This window comes from Centruroides sculpturatus, unplaced genomic scaffold, assembly GCF_000671375.1.
Source record: "Centruroides sculpturatus isolate CEXI.00-Female unplaced genomic scaffold, Cexi_2.0 scaffold24, whole genome shotgun sequence".
Taxonomy (NCBI): Eukaryota; Metazoa; Arthropoda; class Arachnida; order Scorpiones; family Buthidae; genus Centruroides; species Centruroides sculpturatus.
Genome location: NW_019384375.1, coordinates 889,107 through 905,784, shown reverse-complemented (window position 1 = coordinate 905,784; position 16,678 = coordinate 889,107).

The following is a 16,678-nucleotide window of genomic DNA, read 5'->3' as shown; positions in this document are numbered from 1 at the left end:
ATTCTACAAAATATTTTTTGAAATATTTTAATGCTATATAACGTATACAATACGAAATATTGAATTTTTTTGAAAGCATCAACATATATACCACCCATTGTTATACTTAATTTGGAACGATAATAGCCAGGTGTCCATGTTGATAGCCAGTCTACTCACATAGCCCATACAAAATAACTAGAACTTGTCAATCGGAGATATGTCTCGTTGACTATATTGCGTGTACAAGAAATACAGCAACTCTAACTTGTAAGAAAGGAAAGAAAGAAGGAAAAAGGAACGTCTCTCGTACATTCCATATGGTATTCAGAAACTAGCAGATAGTGACCAACCGCCTAGAAAAATAGCATTTCAATTCAAAACTTTTATGTTAAAGAATAACGCAAACATAAAGCTATACATCTTATTGTTGATGTATGTTGAATTTTTCAGTTGTTAATACATATATCTATATAAAAATGGATTTTGTGATATATGATAATTTAAGATAGTTTAAAGTTTATATTACTACATTATTTTAAAATTTCTAAAGATAGAAGTTTATTATCTTAATATTTATTCATTTTACAGCATTTTTATAGAATTGCACAAACAGCACTAAAATTTTTATGGCCTTTTTCTTCATACAAGTTTGATATTCACTTAGAAATGGATCGAAGAACACGATAACTCAAATGCATTTCTGTTTATCCATTTCTCATTGAAGCTGTTATCACATTTATAATTACTATAAATGTCTAATTTCGAAATTATAAAGGAATAATTTTTAAAATAAAACTTTAAAATTATAAAACAATAAAAGTATTTCATTAAATAATCCAGAAATTTCTAGTTTCAATTGTTTGATTTTTCATCAAACATTCCTTTGAAGAAAACTATTTTTTGTTAATATAGAAAAATCTTGGAATATAGAAAAATATAAAATGAAATAACATCAAAATAATTTATTTACTGTAGTTAGTAAACAGTTTAATTTTAAAACAAAGCTTATAACTTTACAATAAATTCGCATATCATAATTTCAAGATTTCTTCATAATTTTCTACCCAAAACCATAATAAATTAAACTAAGTAGACATGTAATTATATAGATATATTAATACTATTCATAATAATGATAATAGAAAAAAATTGTATATTTATTTATTAGACAATTATAAATTTTTTATAAAATTTAATCTAAATCGTTCCATACAATTTTAAATAAGAATATGTCGAATTATTACTTTTAAATTATTATATTGAAATAAATTTATGAGTGATTTATCGTGATAAGAATTATTCAATTAAATCTGAAACTTCAAAAGTTTTGTTTTTGCTGCTATTATTTCACATTTAAAATGTGTTATTTCATTTATTTACTCTGAAATAGTATCTACTTTAAATTTTCTAGCTTACTTAAAATGATTTATTTCATTATAATAACAGTTAAGTAACTGAACCGAACCAACATTAATCATTTAAATTTTATATTAATCTATTGTTTTCCTATTTTAAAACAATAATAGATTATTAATAGTTCTTCCAATGTCGAATTTTTAATACTGTTTAATAAGAGCATTATAATCAATCGTTTATCTTGAATGAGAAATTTGATACTCTTAAATAATTGTCTGTAATCTTTATAAACGACTCGATTGAAATCTCTGATAATGTTTAATACATAAGGTGTAAATTAATAAGATTAAAAATCACGTAAAGTTTAGCATAGGTAAGCTTTTACTTTGTATTAACTTATTAAATGATGTTTATGTTTCAGATTAACAATAGACAAATTGCTCTATTGTTAATGTTTGTCTCACTTAGTTTGCTTTTGGGCATGAATCTAGCACTTACTATCGATAGAGGAAACAAAAAGCTAACTGTTCGATTTCTATTGTCATCACTAGAGACACAATAAAAAATCCTTGTATTATCCGTAAGCAAAAACCTACGTCAATAGTTTCCTAATTTATATTTTCGTTTACAGAGTAAATAACAATGTAAAATTTCTATTTAAAAATTTCTTTCTTAATTAATTTGCATATTGAATGAAATGAGTCGAAACTTTTACTTTTTATTTAAAAAAGCGAATCTATGAATAGCATCGTATGCTTAAACAGTTACTTACTGGTATAAATTACATGCTGCAATAATATACATTAAATTACAGATAAATTTTGTGAAAAATGAAATCATTATCATACTTTAAAGTTAATTATCAAGAATTACTTTAAATCGTAATTAAAAGTTTAAATTCCTCAGCACTATAAAAGTGAAGAACTTTCAGCTAGAAAATAACGATAATAAATTTTTCAATATAACCAATCTCACACGACGAAAAGTGTAATGGGAAAACTATATAACTCCTATATAAAGTAGCAAAGAAGTAACTTTTATATTTTTCTATTACTTTATCGTTAACGATAAATTAAATTACTCAAATACTTTTAATTAATAAAATTAAAAGTTATTTTTAATCATTATTTTTCTTATAAATTAGCCTACTTTTTCAGGTACAAAATAACTAGAACTTGTCAATCGGAGATATGTCTCGTTGACTATATTGCGTGTACAAGAAATACAGCAACTCTAACTTGTAAGAAAGGAAAGAAAGAAGGAAAAAGGAACGTCTCTCGTACATTCCATATGGTATTCAGAAACTAGCAGATAGTGACCAACCGCCTAGAAAAATAGCATTTCAATTCAAAACTTTTATGTTAAAGAATAACGCAAACATAAAGCTATACATCTTATTGTTGATGTATGTTGAATTTTTCAGTTGTTAATACATATATCTATATAAAAATGGATTTTGTGATATATGATAATTTAAGATAGTTTAAAGTTTATATTACTACATTATTTTAAAATTTCTAAAGATAGAAGTTTATTATCTTAATATTTATTCATTTTACAGCATTTTTATAGAATTGCACAAACAGCACTAAAATTTTTATGGCCTTTTTCTTCATACAAGTTTGATATTCACTTAGAAATGGATCGAAGAACACGATAACTCAAATGCATTTCTGTTTATCCATTTCTCATTGAAGCTGTTATCACATTTATAATTACTATAAATGTCTAATTTCGAAATTATAAAGGAATAATTTTTAAAATAAAACTTTAAAATTATAAAACAATAAAAGTATTTCATTAAATAATCCAGAAATTTCTAGTTTCAATTGTTTGATTTTTCATCAAACATTCCTTTGAAGAAAACTATTTTTTGTTAATATAGAAAAATCTTGGAATATAGAAAAATATAAAATGAAATAACATCAAAATAATTTATTTACTGTAGTTAGTAAACAGTTTAATTTTAAAACAAAGCTTATAACTTTACAATAAATTCGCATATCATAATTTCAAGATTTCTTCATAATTTTCTACCCAAAACCATAATAAATTAAACTAAGTAGACATGTAATTATATAGATATATTAATACTATTCATAATAATGATAATAGAAAAAAATTGTATATTTATTTATTAGACAATTATAAATTTTTTATAAAATTTAATCTAAATCGTTCCATACAATTTTAAATAAGAATATGTCGAATTATTACTTTTAAATTATTATATTGAAATAAATTTATGAGTGATTTATCGTGATAAGAATTATTCAATTAAATCTGAAACTTCAAAAGTTTTGTTTTTGCTGCTATTATTTCACATTTAAAATGTGTTATTTCATTTATTTACTCTGAAATAGTATCTACTTTAAATTTTCTAGCTTACTTAAAATGATTTATTTCATTATAATAACAGTTAAGTAACTGAACCGAACCAACATTAATCATTTAAATTTTATATTAATCTATTGTTTTCCTATTTTAAAACAATAATAGATTATTAATAGTTCTTCCAATGTCGAATTTTTAATACTGTTTAATAAGAGCATTATAATCAATCGTTTATCTTGAATGAGAAATTTGATACTCTTAAATAATTGTCTGTAATCTTTATAAACGACTCGATTGAAATCTCTGATAATGTTTAATACATAAGGTGTAAATTAATAAGATTAAAAATCACGTAAAGTTTAGCATAGGTAAGCTTTTACTTTGTATTAACTTATTAAATGATGTTTATGTTTCAGATTAACAATAGACAAATTGCTCTATTGTTAATGTTTGTCTCACTTAGTTTGCTTTTGGGCATGAATCTAGCACTTACTATCGATAGAGGAAACAAAAAGCTAACTGTTCGATTTCTATTGTCATCACTAGAGACACAATAAAAAATCCTTGTATTATCCGTAAGCAAAAACCTACGTCAATAGTTTCCTAATTTATATTTTCGTTTACAGAGTAAATAACAATGTAAAATTTCTATTTAAAAATTTCTTTCTTAATTAATTTGCATATTGAATGAAATGAGTCGAAACTTTTACTTTTTATTTAAAAAAGCGAATCTATGAATAGCATCGTATGCTTAAACAGTTACTTACTGGTATAAATTACATGCTGCAATAATATACATTAAATTACAGATAAATTTTGTGAAAAATGAAATCATTATCATACTTTAAAGTTAATTATCAAGAATTACTTTAAATCGTAATTAAAAGTTTAAATTCCTCAGCACTATAAAAGTGAAGAACTTTCAGCTAGAAAATAACGATAATAAATTTTTCAATATAACCAATCTCACACGACGAAAAGTGTAATGGGAAAACTATATAACTCCTATATAAAGTAGCAAAGAAGTAACTTTTATATTTTTCTATTACTTTATCGTTAACGATAAATTAAATTACTCAAATACTTTTAATTAATAAAATTAAAAGTTATTTTTAATCATTATTTTTCTTATAAATTAGCCTACTTTTTCAGGGAAAATTTTATATGTAAAGCGTACATATTTTTTATTAAAGTTTGTTATTTTAAGATCTATTGGTTTTCAATTATTCCTGTAACTTTTATTCCAACTAATTGTAACCATGAACACAAATCCCGAAAGAAAGCACAAAATACATTCATTCTCTTCAAATAGTCTACTTGCATGATTACCAAGACATCGATTTTTTCGCCTAATCCTAAGATTCTTCTGTTCTTAAATAGGAAAGGATAAATAATTACTTCCCCCACTAGATTATTGCTATTTAACAATATTACACGAAATTACTAGAATCGAAATGATGAAAAGAAAATTACGAATTAACTCCAAAGCATTTCTTTAAATAATAAAAAATCTACGCAATTTTAAAATGTTATAAAATTTTGTCTATAAAAATAACTGTACATAAAAATATTTAGTTTTTAAATATGTTATTGATGTTAATATTATTTGCTTAGAATTTAAATTTTCAGAAATTGTATGCCAAATGTAATGATTAAACATATTAATTATGGATTGTTATAGATTTATAAATATTTACTTTATTTTATAAACAGATTTTACTTATAAATATATTCAGCAATTGAATTATCGATATCTTTTAAATTACAATTTTCCTATTTTTCAATATTATTAAATTTGGAAAATAGAAAATTGGCGTTCTCATTCATGTATAGAATTTTCTATAAAATTACCATAGAAAAGTCTATACTTTAGAAAAATTAAAAACATGATGCTAGGTTTGTTATATTCTTAATTTTTTAATTTTAGTAGTTCATTCATAAGTAACTATCTATAATTATTTTCCTATTCACGAATGCAACAAAATTACTTAGTAAATTAGAAATAATAGGAAAAAATTTAATACTGCATCCAGTTTATATAAGATTTAAATATAAATATTTAAAATATATAAAATTAATAATGATAACCAAGCTGAGAAATTCATCTTGACATCACTGCAGAGTACATCCTCTAACGAAAGTTAAAGCGTGCTTCCCTAAAGATACGGAAGGAATGAAAAAAAAATTACTGAAATTACTATCAAGGGAAAATGTTTGCATGACAGAAAAAATTCAGACAAGCAATACAGTAAAGTGTAATTGTTAGACAAATAAACTACTGTCCTTTAATAGAATGTTAAGTTTAATAGATAACTTTGAATCACTGAATACAAATGAACAGGCGAAAAAGATTATAAATACAAAAAAGGTAAAGCAGATAACGAAGGGTGATGGATCTCTCAATTAGTCGAAAGATTCATTGTTGTTGCTGTTTTGATGGAGGAGAAACTGAAACCACATAACATGTCGAGGGAGGCGAACATGACAGAACATAACATGCTTACGTTGTGTTACAATGTTCTTTCTGTTTTCTAACAGTGTTTCGGAGATTATAGAATATTTCGATCTTAAATATTATATATAATGACGTTTTAATACTAAATTAATTGAAATTTTTTAAGAAAATACACTATAACATAATAAAAATCAATGGAATGTGCCAAAGTAAATTTGACGAATGTACTAGGTAGAATGGAAAGATTAAAAACATTTTCTATTCCAAAATAATTGATCAAGTAACCAAATCGTTGGCTTATTATATACAATAACAATCAAAATTTATAAAATTTCACTCATAATTATGTAATATTAATAAAAAGGAAATATTTTCTGAATGAAAATTGAATTTTTCTTTGATTGGCCAAATTTCTGAAATTGTAATAGAACTAGCATCTTTTAAAAAGTCCATTGAGTTCCATCCATAAGTAGAGGAATATCAAAGAAAATCGATTCCATATCGTACTGGTAATATGCCAGACGGACATAATCCGGTCATCCGTCCAAGCGATATCATCTAATGTAAAGACAAACTGAAGACATAAGAAACTCGAGATAATGAATGCCTCACAAAATTAGAAAATCAGATAAATTCAAATTACACAAAAACTTTAATTAAAATAATTATATCATTTTCTAATTGGTGTATTAATTTTCTCATAAAATATACATTATTAACAATTAATGCATATTTAATGAGAATGTGTGGACAGTCTGTAATACCGGTAAGTCTAAATCTGAAGTGATACTTCCTTCACGTAATTTGACACATGACAAAAATTTTGAAATATATTCAACGTGACAGTATCGAATATACATTATAAAGTTTAACTTACATTTTAGTAAGTTATCCTACCACAAATATTAGTGCATTTGGCAATTACAAAAGTATTTGTTCTAAACAAAACTTCAAAAAAATCGCATAAAACTGATGTACAGTACAAGTGGTCAACGTTCCATACGAAAATAACACCAATAAACATAATGAAATTATTCTCTAAATTATCGAAACATTATTGTAAAAACTAATCGAATATTGCGTTCTAAAATGAATCACAGTAACAGTTAATTTATATTAAAGAGTAGGCCTATAAGTTTCATATTAATATTTCATGGATAGTTACGCAAAAACAAAAACTAGTGCAGCAAATAGGGTCTATTTATATGGTATTTTTGAAAACTGATTAGATTATTTTGCTAATTTCCAGAAAATTATTAAGTTACATTATCATTTTAATATAAATAAATTACTTAATTACAACTTTCATTCGAAAATTTCTGCTATGTACTCTGCTAACTTGCAAAGAATTGCGTATATTCAGCAATTTCTCAGTTAATTAACCTTGTGTTTCGTTAAGAGATTTTTCTTTAAGAAATACGATTATTTAATACTAATAATTTAGCATTAAATACTATAATTTTTGATCATTCGTTATAAAGAATAAAATTTATGTTATCTTTTTGCATAGATTTAGTGTTAACACTTTAGAATTAATTTAATAAAACAACCTGTATATAAATGGGGATAAACAAAGCAATGATACAAATATTACGACAGATAATAAATTTTAAATGTAAAATAGCTTATAAAATTAAAAATAAAATTCCAGAAATATTTATTGTTATAGGTCTACTTCTGGACTTAATTAGGTTTAAGATATTGCTAGGATTTTACACTTCAAAATTCTGGTATTGATTTTCAATTTTAATAAATTAGAAAAGTTTTATGCATAGAATATTTTATAAATATTTAAAATATAATTGTAAGTAAAGTTTTTTTCGTAAAATAAAATCTTTTTTTATTATATTTGTAGTCATCAAGACAAACTTTTAGAGTCTTCAATTGTTAGAGAATATTATAAAATATATCTTCAAGAAACAAATTTCCTTTGCAGAAAATTTTACCTTTTTGCAGATCCGATCCTCATTAGGCTGCAAGTTTTACATATTGGCTGTAATAATGATATGTAAATAGCTTGGATTGATTTGGTCATTAGTGAGTATCCTTTGCATCTCTTTCTTATTTTAAGATTGAAAATATCGATGAAAGATTAAGATCAAATAACCAAAGTGGGTGTTTTGTATGGTCACCAATGTTTTCACTCCTCAAATATACAGCATTTTCTATAAAAATTTATAACCTTTTCAAAACAATTCTATATATATAAATTCGGAAAAATATATTTCAAATTTCTTATTGTTTATATTTAATAAACAATAAGAAATTTGAAATATATTTAAAAATTCATCTTATTGTTTTTCGAATATAATACACTTATATAAAATCACAGTTATATTCTTACTCTTTCTAGTTATTTTCGCTCTTTTCGAATACTTGTATCAAAAATATTTGGGAATACTTCTGAGCAATTCAACATACTTTAATGCATATATATGACACTTTAGAAAATCCCCGAGGTGAAAATAGCAACTCTTTTATTTANTTTTAAGCCAAATAAATAATTTTGTAGGCTTTAATGTATACTGTATATAACAAAACTTAAACAATTTTTAAAAGTAGAAGAAGTACTTAAAGATAAAAATAATTATTCTTTCAAAAGCCACTTTGCTGTCAGAAAGAAAACAAAACAAATTCAACATCTTTTCTTTGTAAAGTAATCTTATTTGTCGTTTCTTCAATTTTCTTTACTATCTAAACAAACATTCCTTATTCGTAATGGAAATAAAAGTTAATTAAATTTTTCAGGCTAACAACGAAGATAATATAGCCGCGAGATGTTTTTATTTTCTGTCAAAACTAAACTTTATAATTAAATAACGATGGAAAATTATAAGTCAGATATGCTTTAAAATCTCATAAAAGTATAAATGTTATTTTATTGACTTTTAATTATTTATAGGGATTTTTTAAAAAATATTTTATAGCTGTAAACAAATAGTAGCTCCTTAATAATTATGGTTTTATGATTAAAAAAATATATTAACTTCATATTATTTTTTAATGAATTAAATCACGATTTTTTCTTCATTTTAAATAAAGTTTCGAAATTAATAAATTTTAAAAATAACAGATAGGGAATATAAACACAGCTCTAAATGATTATTAAGTTCCTATTTCTGGCTTTTAGAATATCACAGACAAGAATAATGAATGAATAGAATAGATGACTCGAATTTCCTAAATCCCTAAGTCTCTCAAAGCATTAAATGCATTAAAGTGAATTAATTGATATTACTCTCGTGAATATTTACCTTATCAACACCTTCGTTAATACTTTTTAGTGAAAAATGAAATCTAATATGTTGAAAGAAAAAAACTTTTCTATTCACTTAATTGAAATTAATATATTGAATTACTTTATAAATTAATGTATTTAGTTAATAAAATGTATACACATTTATTATCTTTTATAGTATACAGAAGTCTTTCTATTTATCCCATAAGATATTAAATTGATGTGAATAATTTACAATAGAATGAATGCATGAAGTTAAAAAGTAAAGAAACTTTAGTGCCATTGTTAATTGAGAAATTGGCTTGAGGCAAAGTTTTCTCAATAATGCATCATGTAATAAACTTGATTTCAGGTTTATTATAAGTCTTTTTAGAGCTTATTAACCTATATCATGATTATAGTTGAGTGTTGCTTGTCATATATTCATCGATTTTGTCCTGTTGCTGATAAAATCCACTTTATCATCGATAAGGTATTGGCATTCTAGATAATGCATAGGAAATTAATCAAATCTTTGATACCCTTATAGACGCTATTTAATATAAACAGAAAGATTTAAAATTAATACTAGCTAATTAATAGTAATTATTAAATAATATCGGATATTCAATAATACTGAATCTTACTTCATATTTTTAAAATTTAAATATAATCAAGTTTATAACGTAAAAGCTCTAAAAGAAGAAACGTTTTTAAAAATTTAAAAATGCTCTATACAGAATAACTTTTAGAACTGTTATATAAGAGAACACAAATAGTTAGCTCTTACAAGCTCTTATATAACAAACCTGTAGATTTGTTGTGTAAGAGNTATAAAATTAATAATGATAACCAAGCTGAGAAATTCATCTTGACATCACTGCAGAGTACATCCTCTAACGAAAGTTAAAGCGTGCTTCCCTAAAGATACGGAAGGAATGAAAAAAAAATTACTGAAATTACTATCAAGGGAAAATGTTTGCATGACAGAAAAAATTCAGACAAGCAATACAGTAAAGTGTAATTGTTAGACAAATAAACTACTGTCCTTTAATAGAATGTTAAGTTTAATAGATAACTTTGAATCACTGAATACAAATGAACAGGCGAAAAAGATTATAAATACAAAAAAGGTAAAGCAGATAACGAAGGGTGATGGATCTCTCAATTAGTCGAAAGATTCATTGTTGTTGCTGTTTTGATGGAGGAGAAACTGAAACCACATAACATGTCGAGGGAGGCGAACATGACAGAACATAACATGCTTACGTTGTGTTACAATGTTCTTTCTGTTTTCTAACAGTGTTTCGGAGATTATAGAATATTTCGATCTTAAATATTATATATAATGACGTTTTAATACTAAATTAATTGAAATTTTTTAAGAAAATACACTATAACATAATAAAAATCAATGGAATGTGCCAAAGTAAATTTGACGAATGTACTAGGTAGAATGGAAAGATTAAAAACATTTTCTATTCCAAAATAATTGATCAAGTAACCAAATCGTTGGCTTATTATATACAATAACAATCAAAATTTATAAAATTTCACTCATAATTATGTAATATTAATAAAAAGGAAATATTTTCTGAATGAAAATTGAATTTTTCTTTGATTGGCCAAATTTCTGAAATTGTAATAGAACTAGCATCTTTTAAAAAGTCCATTGAGTTCCATCCATAAGTAGAGGAATATCAAAGAAAATCGATTCCATATCGTACTGGTAATATGCCAGACGGACATAATCCGGTCATCCGTCCAAGCGATATCATCTAATGTAAAGACAAACTGAAGACATAAGAAACTCGAGATAATGAATGCCTCACAAAATTAGAAAATCAGATAAATTCAAATTACACAAAAACTTTAATTAAAATAATTATATCATTTTCTAATTGGTGTATTAATTTTCTCATAAAATATACATTATTAACAATTAATGCATATTTAATGAGAATGTGTGGACAGTCTGTAATACCGGTAAGTCTAAATCTGAAGTGATACTTCCTTCACGTAATTTGACACATGACAAAAATTTTGAAATATATTCAACGTGACAGTATCGAATATACATTATAAAGTTTAACTTACATTTTAGTAAGTTATCCTACCACAAATATTAGTGCATTTGGCAATTACAAAAGTATTTGTTCTAAACAAAACTTCAAAAAAATCGCATAAAACTGATGTACAGTACAAGTGGTCAACGTTCCATACGAAAATAACACCAATAAACATAATGAAATTATTCTCTAAATTATCGAAACATTATTGTAAAAACTAATCGAATATTGCGTTCTAAAATGAATCACAGCAACAGTTAATTTATATTAAAGAGTAGGCCTATAAGTTTCATATTAATATTTCATGGATAGTTACGCAAAAACAAAAACTAGTGCAGCAAATAGGGTCTATTTATATGGTATTTTTGAAAACTGATTAGATTATTTTGCTAATTTCCAGAAAATTATTAAGTTACATTATCATTTTAACATAAATAAATTACTTAATTACAACTTTCATTCGAAAATTTCTGCTATGTACTCTGCTAACTTGCAAAGAATTGCGTATATTCAGCAATTTCTCAGTTAATTAACCTTGTGTTTCGTTAAGAGATTTTTCTTTAAGAAATACGATTATTTAATACTAATAATTTAGCATTAAATACTATAATTTTTGATCATTCGTTATAAAGAATAAAATTTATGTTATCTTTTTGCATAGATTTAGTGTTAACACTTTAGAATTAATTTAATAAAACAACCTGTATATAAATGGGGATAAACAAAGCAATGATACAAATATTACGACAGATAATAAATTTTAAATGTAAAATAGCTTATAAAATTAAAAATAAAATTCCAGAAATATTTATTGTTATAGGTCTACTTCTGGACTTAATTAGGTTTAAGATATTGCTAGGATTTTACACTTCAAAATTCTGGTATTGATTTTCAATTTTAATAAATTAGAAAAGTTTTATGCATAGAATATTTTATAAATATTTAAAATATAATTGTAAGTAAAGTTTTTTTCGTAAAATAAAATCTTTTTTTATTATATTTGTAGTCATCAAGACAAACTTTTAGAGTCTTCAATTGTTAGAGAATATTATAAAATATATCTTCAAGAAACAAATTTCCTTTGCAGAAAATTTTACCTTTTTGCAGATCCGATCCTCATTAGGCTGCAAGTTTTACATATTGGCTGTAATAATGATATGTAAATAGCTTGGATTGATTTGGTCATTAGTGAGTATCCTTTGCATCTCTTTCTTATTTTAAGATTGAAAATATCGATGAAAGATTAAGATCAAATAACCAAAGTGGGTGTTTTGTATGGTCACCAATGTTTTCACTCCTCAAATATACAGCATTTTCTATAAAAATTTATAACCTTTTCAAAACAATTCTATATATATAAATTCGGAAAAATATATTTCAAATTTCTTATTGTTTATATTTAATAAACAATAAGAAATTTGAAATATATTTAAAAATTCATCTTATTGTTTTTCGAATATAATACACTTATATAAAATCACAGTTATATTCTTACTCTTTCTAGTTATTTTCGCTCTTTTCGAATACTTGTATCAAAAATATTTGGGAATACTTCTGAGCAATTCAACATACTTTAATGCATATATATGACACTTTAGAAAATCCCCGAGGTGAAAATAGCAACTCTTTTATTTAAACAAAAAATATAAGTTTTTCTTAAAGAGAAATAGTGATCTATATTCCTCCTTTAGGAAAAGAAAACTCATAAATCATTACTTTCGTTTCTTTTAGGCAATACACAAATTGTATCTCAAAAATAATCTTATGCCGTATAAAAAAAATTCTTCTATATTCTAGAATATAGATAGGATTTGTTTATTAGCATTTTATACACAGAAATTGCTTTTAGTTTGTTATTCTCCCATGAGAAAATTTGTATCTACTTCTACATTTTTCTCATTCTATATTCGTAAAACTCAAATCTCGTGAACTATATATTCAAATATATAAAATTGCATGCAAAATTTAATTTAAGTAGCCTTAAAATATATATTTATATATAAACTTCATATCTTTACAAATTTATATATATATAAACAATAATTATTATATATTGAATCCAGATATCAATTCATATCGTGATGCAAACGCAAACTAATCTGTTAGTGTCTAATAACAGGTTGGTTTATATCAAAATATAGATGCAAGTTACAAATTAATCATCTGTTTATGCTTAACAAATTAGTAAAATATATCATTTACGTATTTAAATTTAAAATAAGCGAAAAATAATAGTTTAGAAAATTAAAAAATATAAATCTTTTTAATAGAAAAACTAAACATGAAAGCAAAATATATTAAATAATGTAACACAAACATGATCAAATTCTTTAGAAAAATATATATAACTATTTCTTCTAGATTTTCCAGAATATACAAAGAAAAACTTTTTATCTGATCAAAAAAGAAATAACTTAGAAAATAATATAAAAAAATTAGAAAATAGCAATTTATAAAATAAAATAAAGGGAAAAAATTTTTAATATACTTTTTTCATTAAGCATTCTTTTATCAAAATTCCTTACCTACAAAACATGTTAATCCTTATTGATTTTACTCTTTTATATAAAAGCTTAATTTATTTTTCATAAAATTACTATAAAATCGCATTAAAATTTTTTAATTGACAAAAGAATTAGAAATGAAATCATAGCGAAAACGAAATTTTAGCTCTTTAGAAAGAATAAGAAAATACACGTCTTTATTTTGTAAATGCATTTTTTGTTTTCCTTTTATTTATTTTTTATATTTATATAAGAGTTCATTTTAGATGTATTTCTCGATGATTAATTATATATTTTGTTTCAAACAAAAATTAGAACAGGAAATTGAATTAAAAAATCTATAAAACAATGCATCGAAAAATAATTAAATAGCAATTACACCATCCTTATTTAATTAAGCAATCGAATAAAATTACATACGAAAGTGAAAAGAAAGTTTATTATAAATGTTTCCGGATAATCATAAACTGTTTAATTTATTTACATAAATTATTTCTTGATAAAACTAAAATCAAAATGAATTTAAAATAGTTTTCTATTTAACATTTAACGTATTAATTTCATCAACTCATATACAGGGTCAATATTTTAGGGATAAATTTTAAGATGAAAAATAAGCTTAAAACAAACGTTTATTAATATATTGTCTTTGTCCACTTTGGACTTTCTTGTAAACTGGGACTTGTTATAGTGAAGGAAGTGAATCACACAATTTCTAGGCAAAACACCTTTAATGTAACATGTATGTATGTTTAATGTAGTGGTTAAAGGTGTTTTACCTGGAAATTGTGTAATTCACTTCCCTCAGTATCCTACTTCACAAGAAAGTTCAAAGTGGATAAAGACATATATATATATATATACTTATATATATATATACTTATATATAAGTAATTAAGGATAAGAAGCATGTATTTAAAAGTTTATCAAATTCCACATCGTTTTCAAGATCTTCTCTGCCAAAAAATCGAATTGGAAAGCAATTTTAAATCTCCCGCCAAAAGGATACTGCTGTTTGTTTTCCACATCTCTATTACTAGCACACACAAACTGAAGCTTTATTTTAAATGTTGAAAATTGATTTTTGTATAGTTGAAAGATGAACTTGTTTTAATACAAGTACTGTATTGAGCTTCAATTGCTTTTATAAGAAGTAAAATGTCAGCATCCATCCGGAGGACATTTTGAGAACTTTCAGTAAATTAATCGCTTTAATTTTATAAAAAGACGAAATATTATTCAGAGTAAATTTACACTGAAAAAAACTCTTGTTTTTCCAATTAACTTTTTATTGTAAGGAAAATAGATATTGTATAATCTTAAAATTAATAAAGCTTTGTTTACATTTATTACGATAGGACTTACAAGGGTAATATTTGTTTACTTCATTCAGTTGACATAGGCATTAAAAAAAAATATATATATATATATATAAAATTACTTTTAAAAAGTTGGCAACTCTAGTGTTTATAGAGAACTTTAAGCTTATTTTTGACCCGAGAACATATTGGCACGGAGTTTCGTTACACCCTGTACAGCGCTTTATGACGTCGAGGGGTGTAACGCAACACGAAATGAAGCGATGTATTGCGACAATAAATGAAAATATCTCAAATAATGTATGTGTAAAATTCCATTTTTAAGCAAATTTTCGTAATCAATACTTTACATTATTGGGCTGCGATTTCAAATTGTAGACCTATGAATTCCCACTGGCATCCGTCTGTCTGTTCTTCCTTAATCTCGAGAACGGAGTAATATAGATGAAAGTCGAGACCAGGTATGGAAAACTTAGGGACAAGAGGCCCAGATTAACTATTTACGAACTTCCGTTCAAGAATGGATATTGTGTTATTTCAATTCAAATATTTTCTCCAGAACAGAGTTAGATAGATGGCCGGCACGACTCTATTAAAATCGAGAGCGTATATTTTAAATTTAAAATTTTTAAATTAAAAATATGATTAAAACTTGCTGCCAGCATTGTGACGATATCACAATAATTTTGTCGACTTTTTATTTTCTCGTCTATTTACATTAATTTTAAACAATGAATAGCAAGAAATTAATATAATTTTAAACGATTTTATTCTAATAATTAGTATATAAAAACGTTTCATAACATATTTATATGAATCTAAATTACAATTTAAAAACATATAGACAAAAATTAGTTTAATAAACATATATTTTAAATGGAAACAACTTAATTTATCTTAAAATTAGCGCAGTCATTCTAGATCTTCGACTTGGGTATTATGAAATGTATAGCCTATCTAAAATTATGCAATCAGTTGAAAGCATGTTAATTTCCCTAAATGTTTATATATTCAAATATATTTATCTAATTCGTGTTTTAATTATGTTTAACTGCAGAATATTAATTTAGCTGAAGATCAAATATCTATAACAATTTTTTAAATTCATCTTTCCCTCTTTGCAATAGATGCTGCCATCTATGAACTAAAAGTAACAACCAATTACTACATACTTTTTTTTACAGAATTAAAACTTTATAATAAAATAAAATTTATAAAAGAATTTCTTTTAACTTACCATACCATAAAAATACCCATAAAATTATATTTAAATATCATAAAANATGAATATATAATATATATTTATATATTATAAATATTTAATTCCTATATAGTGTTGTGCTAAATAGTTCCACCCTCGTAAAGCAACAATGAATACTTATGAATGTGTCTTCTCCATAAATATTAAATAGAGAAACCTTTCAGTGTCTGTGAATTACTAA